Genomic DNA, 11,681 nt, shown 5'->3' with positions numbered 1-11,681 from the left:
CGTGGGAGTTTTGGTTAAAGAGGGTTTGTGTGTTGAAGCATATCATACATAAAACGATTGTATCTTTTTCATACATTCATGAGCTTCAAGTTTAATCATATGTTAATGTGTTAGGAATTTGATTTGTACTTACACGCTTTTGTTAGAAGCATTTTTTAGTATTATTTTTCAAATTCTATTGTATACACGGTTCGGTGTGTGAACTGGTGTGTGAGGAGAGAATTGTATATCTTGTAAGCAGTGGAGTAAGAGGGAGTTGTGCCTTTTGTAAGCAGCGGATTGTAAGGGAAGCTCCGTCTCAATTTAAGGAGCAAGGATTCAGTGAAATCCTTGAGTGGTTGCTCAAGGCGAGGACGTAGACCAAGTCGGCTGAATCTCGTAAAAAACCGTATTTGTCTTCTCTTTTCCCTTTACTCTTTATTTTCAGCACTGCATTTAAATTGTGTATATTCCATGTATAGGTTGGATAGCCTTACACATAAGTAATTGAGTAACAAAAATTCATTGGTAAATATATAAGAAGGGTTTAAGCGGTAAATAAGTGTCAAACAATTTTTTAAATACCCAATTCATCCCCCTAATGGGATTACACCTGATTCAACATTTGGTATCAGAGCGGGTTTACATAGACTTGATAGTTAATTTGTAAAACGATCACATGGAACACATGGGTGTAACTCCATTCGGTGAGGGACACTCATCCACTAGACCACCCATTTTCTGTGGAGTAAATTACACCTATTGGAAACGTTGGATGAGCATATTTCTATTGAACATAGATTGGAAGGTTTGGAAAATAGTGACTAGGGGAAATCATATTCCCATGAAAGTAATTAATAAGATTAATGTACCTAAAACTGAAGATGAATAAACTGAAGAGGATTGGAAGTCAGTACAAATCTATGCCACTACCATGAACTTAATTTTTTGTGCATTAGATGTCAATGAATTTAATAGGGTAATGACATATAACTCAGCTAAAGAAATTTGAGAAAAATTACAAGTTACATGTGAAGGCACTAAGGAAGTCAAGGATAGTAGGATAGACATGCTCTCTAGTGAATACGAAGCATTTAAAATGATGACTAATGAATCCATACAATCCATGTACACTAGATTCACACACATCATTAACTCTTTAAATGCTCTTGGAAAAACTTACTCTACTTATGAGTTGATTAGGAAAATACTCAAGGGATTACCTCCAGTGTGGGAAGCGAAAGCTACGACAATAGCAGAAGGGAGAAATCTTAAGGAGATGTCGGTGGATGAGCTCATTGGATTGCTCATCACCTATGAGCTGGCAATAAATGAGAGGAAAAATGAGCAAAGCAAAACAGAGAAGGTCATTGCACTCAAGGCATCATAAAGCTATTGAAGTGAAGGAAGTGATTACGAAACGGATGATGACATGGCCTTGCTAACAAAGAAGTTTGAGAAGTTTTTGAAGAAGAACAAGAAGTTCAAAAGAAAATTATGGAACTCTAAATCGAAAAGAGGAGAGCAAAGCATGAAAAAAAAGAAAGCGGATCCACCCACATGCTACAACTGCCGAGAAGTTGGACACATCAAGCCTGAGTGTCCCAAGCTCGTGAAAGCCTCAAAGAAAAAGAAGAAGGTGCTAAAAGTCTGTTGGGATACACACAGCACTAGCAGTTCAGAATCTGAATCAAGCGACGACAAGGTTGCCAATCTGTGTCTAATGGCACATGATGACCTTGAGGTACAATCATCTTTTTCATCATTTTCATATTATTCTAGTGAATCTGAAAATGAAAATGATATGATTTCATATGATAAACTGAAACAAGAATACCTGTACACTATTAAAATTCTTGAGAAGAAAACAAAAGAAATTTCTGAGCTGAGAAGCAAAGTCAAAGAACTTGCAAATCTAGTTGAACACCAAAATGAATCCCATGCATTTTTCATAAAAGATAAAGATTTGAAAATTAAGGAGTTATGAAAGGATTTGAAAGATAAATCTAAAATTATTTGTAAATCTACTGAAGGACAAAATAATTTTTAAAAGCTCATAGGATCTCAAAGAAATTCCCTAGAAAAGGAAGGGCTCGGTTTTAATGGTAAGGAAAATATAAAGAAAAGACATCTTTGCATGGGTTATTTTACAAAAGAGTCAAAATCATATGCTTTAACTAAGAATTATTATAGAAATACTACATGCTTTAAATGTAGAAGGTTGGGTCATATACAATTCGACTGCCCTTTCAAAAATAAAGATGTTAAAATAAAGAAAGTATGAAAGGTCAAAGGTCAATCTAGCACTAACCCTCCTAAACCTAAGACAATCTGGGTACCAAAGCTAGTGGTTTGATTGTGTCTTGTAGATTTGCTTAAGATCAGCATCCTCAAAAGATAGATGGTATATGGATAGCGGATGCTCACGCCACATGACCGAGGATAAAGCAAAGTTCACATCCATCATACCCAAGGATAAAGGGTTTGTTACTTTTGGAGATAATGCTAAGGGAAGGATCACAGGTGTCGGTAAAGTCGGTAATGATTCCTCACTCATTATAGATGATGTTTTATTAGTTGAAGGTTTAAAGCACAATTTATTGAGCATAAGTCAACTATGTGATAAAGGCTACAAAGTATCACCCGAACATAACAAGTGCATAGTTGAACACAAAACTGATAGTAAGATACTATTCATTGCTAAGCATCATGAAAATGTATATACCACAAGCTTTGATAACTTTACTTCACTAAGTGTGACATGCTTATCATCTATGAATGAAATAAGTTGGATTTGGAATAGGAGACTAGGATATGCAAACATGGATTTAATCTCAAAACTAGTTAAGAAAGAATTAATTAAGGGACTGCCTAAGACTAAATTTGTGAAAGATAAAATCTGTGATGCATGCCAACTAGGAAAATAAGCAAGAACAAGCTTTAAGAAGAAGAAAAAGATCTCCACTACTAGGCCATTCCAAATGCTATACTTAGACTTATTTGAACCAAACCAAATTCAGAGTTTAGGAGGAAAATCATACACCTTTGTCATAGTTGATGATTTTTCAAGATACACTTGGGTACTATTCTTAGGTCACAAAGATGAAGCATATGAACAATTTATAAACCCGTGCAAGAAAGTCCAAAACGAAAAGGGATATACAATTACTAAAATTCGAAGTGATAGGGGTAGAGAATTTAAAAATCAAGACATAGAAGATTATTATAACTCATTAAGAGTTGCCCATAATTTTTTAGCACATAGAACACCACAACAGAATGGTGTAGTTAAAAGGAAGAATAGGTTTATATAAGAAATGGCCAGAAGTATGCTTAACGAACATAAATTACCTAAATACTTCTGGGCTGAGGCAGTGAACACCGCCTACTATGTTCTAAATAAAGTATTGATCAGACCATCACTTAATAAGTCTTCTTACGAATTATGGAATGGCCATAGACCAAACACATCATATTTTAATGTCTTTGGCTGTAAGTGTTTTGTGCTTAGAGACAATGAGCATTTAGGAAAATTCGATGTAAAATCTAATGAAAATTTCTTCCTAGGGTATGCCTTAGATAGTAAAGCCTATAGAGTATATAACAAACGAACATTGACAGTCATAGAATCTATTCATGTAGTGTTTGATAAGTCAAATCCCTTCTCTAAAAGAATTGATGAAGATGAAATTGAATTAAACAAGGAATTTGAAGAGCTATCAATTGAGAATGATTCTGAAAAGAAAAAAGAACTTAAGGAACCATCCATTGAAATTGATCAAACTGAAAATGAGGTTAATGAACCACCTAAAGAAGGGAAATACATAAAGAATCATCTCATAGATCAAATAATAGGTGAACCATTACGTGGAGTAGCCATTCGCTCCTCTCTTAGGAACATGGTTAGTCATTTTGCCTTTTTATCTCAAAAAGAACCCAAGAATGTGAGTGCAGCTATAGAAGGTGAATCTTGGGTGCTGTCCATGCAAGAAGAATTAAATCAATTTGAGAGAAACAAAGTATGGACATTAGTTGCCAGGCCTGAGGATAAGTCAATCATAGGGACCAAATGGATATATAAGAATAAGAATGATGAACATGGAGTAGTTGTGAGAAATAAGGCTAGATTAGTAGCTCAGGGATATAATCAAGAAGAAGGTATAGATTTTGAAGAAACCTTTGCACCTATAGCTAGGATGGAAGCCATATGAATGCTTTTAGCATATGCAGCTTTTAAGGATTTCAAGCTATATCAAATGGATGTCAAAAGCGTATTTTTAAACTACTACATAAATGAAGAAGTGTATGTAGAACAACCCCAAGGCTTTAAAAATCATAAGAATCCATATCACGTGTATAGACTGATGAAAGCCTTGTACGGTTTAAAGCAAGCTCATAGAGCTTGGTTTGAAAGGCTAAGCGATTTTCTATTAGAAAATGGATTTATAATAGGAAAGATATATACAACCCTGTTCATAAAGTCTAAGAAAGATAATATTCTCCTAGTACAAGTATATGTAGATGACATCATATTTGGCGCTACAGATAAAGAATTGTGAAATGAATTTGCCAATACCATGCAAAATGAATTTGAGATGAGCATGATGGGTGAACTAAATTTCTTCCTAGGACTTCATATCAAACAAGAAAATCAATGAATATTCATAAATCAATCAAAGTATATTAGAGACTTACTCAAAAAGTTTAATATGGAAGACGCAAAAATACTAGGTACACCTATGAGCGCTTCATTGAAATTAGACAAAGATGAACAAGGTATACCAGTAGACGTCAAGTTATATCGTGGAATGATAGGTAGCTTGTTATACCTAACTACCAATAGACTAGATATAATGTTTAGCATATGCTTGTGCGCAAGATTTCAGTCTACACCAAAAAAGTCTCATTTGCTAGCTGTTAAACGGATACTTAAATATCTGATAGGAACTGTGGACATTAGGTTATGGTATCCTAACTACACATCCTTTGAGATTCTTAGTTATTCAGATGCTGATTTTGCGGGTAGCAAAGTGGATAGGAAGAGCACTAGTGGTACTTGTCATTTCTTATGACACTCCTTGGTCTCTTGGTTTTCCAAGAAACAAAATTCAGTTGCTCTTTCCATAGCTGAGGCTGAGTACATAGCGGTAGGTAGTTGTTGTGCTCAAACCGCTTACATAAAGCAACAACAAAAGGATTTTGGATTAAGTTATGAAACAATCCATATAAGATGCGATAATATGAGTGCAATAAATATCTCAAAGAATCCCATATTACATTCACGAACTAAGCACATAGAAATATGACATCACTTTCTTCGTGATCATGTACAAAAAAGGGATGTAACACTAGAGTTTGTATGCACAGATGAACAATGGGCAAATATATTCATTAAACCACTTGCGGAAGATAGGTTTATCCAAATTAGGCGTGAATTAGGTCTCATGCATAGTCGAAAGGTTGCTTAGAATCATGTTAGATGATATAATTCAGGGGGAGCAACATCATTTATGATATAATCACTTAATATTGCATTAATAAAAAATTGGACACATTTAAAACCTTAAGATTTCTAAAGGGAGAAGAACATAAGGGTATGTCTACTCATGCTTTATTAGTTTACACCTTTTTGTTGATGTCAAAAGGGGGAGAAAATTGGAAGCAAAAATAATAGAATGGAAGCAAGAATAATATAATGGAATTATGTAATAGAATGAAATTATGCAAAGAGGGAGATATGCAAAGGGGGAGAAACAATTGTTGAAGTCATGGATTGAAACATCCTGAGCATATTCATTGTGAGCATATTCAGGAACTTTCTGAATGAACATGAGCATATTGTAATTCATTGAATATTTGATGCACTCATTGAGGGGGGAGCCTTTTTAGGCGTAACCCATTATATATTTTTGCTTGTACATTTGTCATCATAAAAAATGGGGAGATTTTTGACTCTATGAGTCCAATCCGATTTTGGTAAGACAAATCACTTGATATTTGATCTATGCATTGAGTTCGTGAATAAGAACCATATTAAGCATGCATGGAAAGATAACGAGTCATGGAAGCCATAAAGTAAATCAGACACATCTTGGCAAGATCCATGGAACTCAAAGAGTACGAGAATCAAGATGCAAGCAGCAAAATTCAAGAACATCTTGGAAATGGGTATTTAGAACTCATGTACTTATATTTTCATATGATTTAATTTGACGCTTAACATAACTTAGAATAATTTTAGGATTCATGCATTTCATGTATATCATTAGGGGACTTTCATGGGCTTAGAAATATTCTTAAAACCTTGGAAAGTACCTTTATAAAAGAGCCAAGAATGAAAGTAAAATAAATTTTTAAATTAAAAAAAAAAAAAAGGAAAATTGAGAAAAAGGGGACTTAAGTGGCCTGAACTCACCCTCAGTAGCCTACACAATTTATTCAAGAGCCTGAAGATTAAGTTCGATGGCTTGAAGAATTAATGGGAAATCATAACAAAAAGGCTGAGGTACTTCGGTTGCCTGACCCTAGAACTTCAGTCGCCTGAAGTCACTTTAGGAGGCTGAACTTCAACATTAGTAGCCTGAAGTCACGGGAAAGTTTAAAAATCAGGCTTTTATAAAATGAACTTGCAAGCTATTTCTTTGATCCAATGGTTGAGATCAGTCCTAAAGGTAAGACACTATAAATACTAAATATCTAAACCCTAGAACCAAGTTAAGACACTCAAGAAAGAGAAGAACATATCTTGTTGAAAGAATATTGAAAATTTGCTCCTATTGCTATACGATTGCCTACACTTCAATCTCTAACCATCAAGCCTGGGCAAGTCAACTCAAAATCTCAAAGGGAACTTGTTTACTCATCCGAATTCTCATTCTAGTATTGAGGTTTGATCATTCAAGTTATTATCTTCAAGAACTTCTCATCTTATTACTTGTTCTTGATTATCTTTAGAAAAGTTTGATCTTGTGTGTGTTCACACATATAAAAAAATTGTTTTTGAAAAGATCATTACTTGAGAAAGTTCTTTAGCTATTAATTGACTGTTTTTGATTCAAGAGTATATATATAGTTTTCATAGAGCATATTATTGAAAAATCTATTTTTTATTAGGTATTAAAAAGTTGATCTTAAAATTGCTTATACATATACATATTTATTTTAAACAAGATCGTTACTTGATTAAGGTTGTGCTATTGATTTAATGGTTTAATTCAAGTGTGCATTCAGTTATTGGATTCATATTTTATACATATTAAAACACTTGAGAATATATCCTTGGTATTCATAAATATTTATTTTATTAAGGGATATCTTGTTTGGAAAATCTTATACTCAGGATTTTGTTCTTTGCATTACATATCATATACATTTACAAAATACAAAGATCGAGTTGTGATTAAATATTTGATAGAAAGCTTTTTGACATAGATTGATAAAATATTCAAGATAAGGCTTTTATCCAGTTCACATTAGATATATGTGTGCATCTTTACAAAGTGAACTAGAACCCTAGTATACTCCAAAGCATTTTAAATATATCATTACGTGGAGTTTTGGTTAAAGATGGTTTGTGTGTTGAAGCATATCATACATAAAACGATTGTATCGTTTTCATACATTCATGAGCTTCAATTTTAATCATATGTTAATGTGTTAGGAATTTGATTTGTACTCACACGCTTTTGTTAGAAGCATTTTTTAGCGTTATTTTTTAGATTCTATTGTATACACAGTTCAGTGTGTAAACCGGTGTATGGGAGAGTGTTGTATCTCTTGTAAGCAGCGGAGTAGGAGGCAGTTGTTCTGCTTGTAAGTAGTGGATTGTAAGGGAAGCTCCATCTCAATTTAAGGAGCAGAGATTTAGTGAAATCCTTGAGTGGTTGCTCAAGGCGAGGACATAGACCAAGTCGGCTGAATCTCGTAAAAAACCGTATTTGTCTTCTCTTTTCCCTTTACTCTTTATTTTCAGCACTGCATTTAAATTGTGTATATTCCATGTATAGGTTGGATAGCCTTACACATAAGTAATTGAGTAACAAGAATTCATTGGTAAATATATAAGAAGGGTTTAAGCGGTAAATAAGTGTCAAAGAATTTTATAAATACCCAATTCACCCCCCTCTTGGGATTATACTTGATTCAACACCGAGCTTGAGGAGGAAGCTACACCTTTAGTAAGCAGCAAATTGTAAGGGAAGCTCAGTCCCAATTAAAGGAGTAGATTTTTTAGTCAAATTCTTGATTGGATTGCTCAAAGCGAGGTCGTAGGCCGGGGTAGGCCGAACCTCACAAAAATCAAGTTTGCATTTTTATTACCCTTGCCCCTATTTAATTTCCACGTAAACTTATTTGTGTGAATATTGTGAATATTTTAATTATATAGTAGGTCCACAAAGTAATTGAGGAAATAGGTTGATTGAAAAAATCAATCATTAGGTTGATTAATTAGAAAACATTGAGGGAGTTTTAAGTAGTTTATAAGTTTGTAATTGTTAGTTTTCAATATTAGTACTCTAGGAACTAAAGTTTTAAAATACCTGTTGGAGTGTCAAGGCTTGAAAGAATCCTAGTCGTCCATCTTATTAAGAGATCTTTTGGCTGTTGTTTTTTTTTTTTCTTCATTTTTATTATGAGGGGGCATTGATGTAATTGGTCACCTTGTTAATTGTAAAATAAAAATTAAAACACAGCGGAGGCTGGGAGGGCACTTTCAGCTTTTTTGTTTTGGCAAATTCAGAAAGGGTTTTCTTGGCAACTTTAGAATGTGTGCACCGCAGCCGAGTCTTCATCCTGCAGAACCGCGAGTCTTCTTCAACCAAGCAAGGAGACGCTTTCTTCTTCACAGCTAGGAGATACCTGCAACCCGTGAACACTATCAAGAGCCAAGAGGGACTTTCAGTTGCAGCGCACGAGAGGGAGACGACTGGAGGAGGTGGTTCGGCATTGGGGTCTTTAGCCTCCTGCGGAGGTTCACGCAAGGGTAAGTGAAGGTAATGAACAGATCTATTTCTTAGAAGGGTTTCTTTTTGGGAAATCAGGGAGAACAATAGGAAGAAAGCTAGGGTTATTCGCAGGTGCGAAGAAGGGCTTTTTTGGGTTGTTCTTGAGCTGATTTCCAGAGGAGATTGGTAAGCCAAGAAAGGGTAAATCTATGTATGTATATTTATTTCCACTGATTTAATATAGTGTGTCTGGAGGTGAATGTAGGCCAATTTTTGGGCCGAACTATGTAAATGTGTTCTTGTGATTGTGTGATTGGCATGTTTATATTTTGCTGGATTTATTGAGACTTTGCTAAATATTGGATTGGTGAACATATATTTTTCTTGATCAGGCTTAGCACACACACACGTCAAAATAAATAGGTTTAAGTTTAGGTGTGATTTTGGTTGATGCTTGGACAAAATCAAATTGTTACTGTGGTTTGTTTGGAATTAATTAAACTATGAAAATAGAATTAGCAATCAGCGTAATACACACAACAAGTGGTATCAAAGCCTGGCTATGTGATGGGGACCGCTAGGTTTGAAATAGAAAAATTCACCGGAAAAAATGACTTTGGTTCATGGAGGATGAAGATGCGTGCCATCTTGGTAGCAGGGGCTTGTGGAGGCTCTTCTTGGAGAAAAGAAGGGAGCTTCCACATCACAAGAGGGAAAATTAGGTTTACCCTCCGCCGACAAAGTGAAGCCCGAAATCCTCCAAGAGGCACATAGTGCCATTATCTTGTCCCTAGGAGAAAAAGTGCTTAGGGAAGTTATCAATGAGGATATGGCAGCTGGAGTTTGGTCAAAACTAGAGAGTTTGTACATGACAAAATCCCTAGCAAATAGACTCCATAAGAAGACTAGACTCTACACCTTTAGAATGACCCCTGGAACATCCATTGATGAACATTTAGATGAATTTAATAAAATTCTTTTGGATCTTGCTAATATTGATATTAGTATAGATGAAGAAGACCAAACAATTCTTTTATTAAATTCTCTTGACTCCACATATGAAAATATTAAAGAAACTATGATGCATGGGAGAGAGATGCTGACTTTAGAAGATGTGCAAGCCATTTTGCACTCTAGGGAATTGCACACTAAGTTTGAGTCAAATCAGGGTCAGGGGAAGGGTTATATGTGAGAGGTAGGTCTGAAAAGAGGAACAAGAAAGGAAAAGACAAGAGTTCTAGATCAAAGTCTAAAAGCAAAGCACTAAAGTGTTTTGCATGTCACAAGGAAGGACATTTAAAGAGGGACTACCCTAGGAGGAAAATGGTGCAAATTCAACCACCTTTGAATCAAAAGGTAAGGCAGCTCTAGTTTTAGATGGGTATGATAGTGCAGAAGTGTTGAATGTCTTTGATAGGGATTCTGGAAAAGAATGGATATTAGATTCAGGATGTTCCTTCCACATGTGTCCATTGAAAAACTGGTTTGAGTCCTTTGCATGCTTAGAAGGAGGTCACGTTATCCTAGGAAATAATAAGTCATGTAAAATACAGGCTATTGGGACTGTGAGACTTCTAATGCATGATGGGATTGAAAGAGTGCTAAGAGATGTGAGGTACATACCTGAGCTAAAGAGAAACTTGATTTCTCTAGGTAGCTTAGATAAGACAGGGTACACGTTTAAGCCTGAAGGAGGTACCCTAAGAGTATGTAGAGGTTCACTGGTAATGATGAAAGGGGTGCTAAAGAATGGGTTGTACACCTTGATAGGAAAGACATTGATTCGTGAGGCTTCACTTATTAATCACAGGGTAGAAAATAAGGTTTCCTTATGGCATAAGAGGCTAGGACATGTTAGCCACCAAGGCCTAAAGGAGCTGGAGAAACAAGGGCTCCTTGGAGATAGGAAACTTGAGGAATTGTAATTCTTTGATGATAGTGTCTTGGGTAAGTCTATTAGGGTTATTTTTAAGAAGTCCACTCACACCACGAAACAGACTCTTGGTTACATGCATTCAAACTTGTGGGGGCCTGCTACGGTTAGTTCTCATGGTGGTTCTAGGTATTTTCTGTCAATTATAGATGACTTTTTTAGGAAAATATGGATTTACATTCTAAAACATAAAAGTGATACTTTTGAAAAGTTTAAAGAATGGAAAACCTTAGTTGAAAATCAAATTGGCAGAAAGGTTAAAACACTGAGAATAGACAATGGATTAGAATACTTGTCAAATGAATTTTCTAAATTTTGTAAAGCTGAGGGCATAGCTAGACATAGGACTATTAGGGATACTCCCCAACATAATGGATTAGCTGAAAGGATGAATAGGACTATTTTGGAAAGGGTAAGATGCATGTTAGCCACTTCAGGTCTGCCCAAGACCTTTTGGGCAGAGGCGGTGGCCACTGCTGTATACCTCATTAATAGGTGTCTTTCCATAGCTTTAAATTTTGAAACTCCTCAAGAAATTTGGTCAGGTAAACCTGCTGATTATCAGGGTTTAAAAGTTTTTGGGTGCGTAGCCTATGCCCGCATTAGAACTGAAAAATTAGAGCCTAGGGCTGTGAAATGCATTTTTATGGGATACCTAGAGGGGGTTAAAAGCTATAAGCTCTAGGTTATATAACCTAGAAAACAAAAATGTATTATTAGAAGGGATATAGTTTTTAATGAAACTAAAATGGAAGGAAAACCAGAAATTTTAGATGAAAGTGTTAGGCACTCTGATACTAGTGACCCGCACCATGAGGTGGAGT

The sequence above is a fragment of the Malania oleifera genome, chromosome 6 (assembly GCF_029873635.1).
Source record: "Malania oleifera isolate guangnan ecotype guangnan chromosome 6, ASM2987363v1, whole genome shotgun sequence".
Lineage (NCBI taxonomy): Eukaryota > Viridiplantae > Streptophyta > Magnoliopsida > Santalales > Ximeniaceae > Malania > Malania oleifera.
This window is presented reverse-complemented; position numbering follows the sequence as displayed.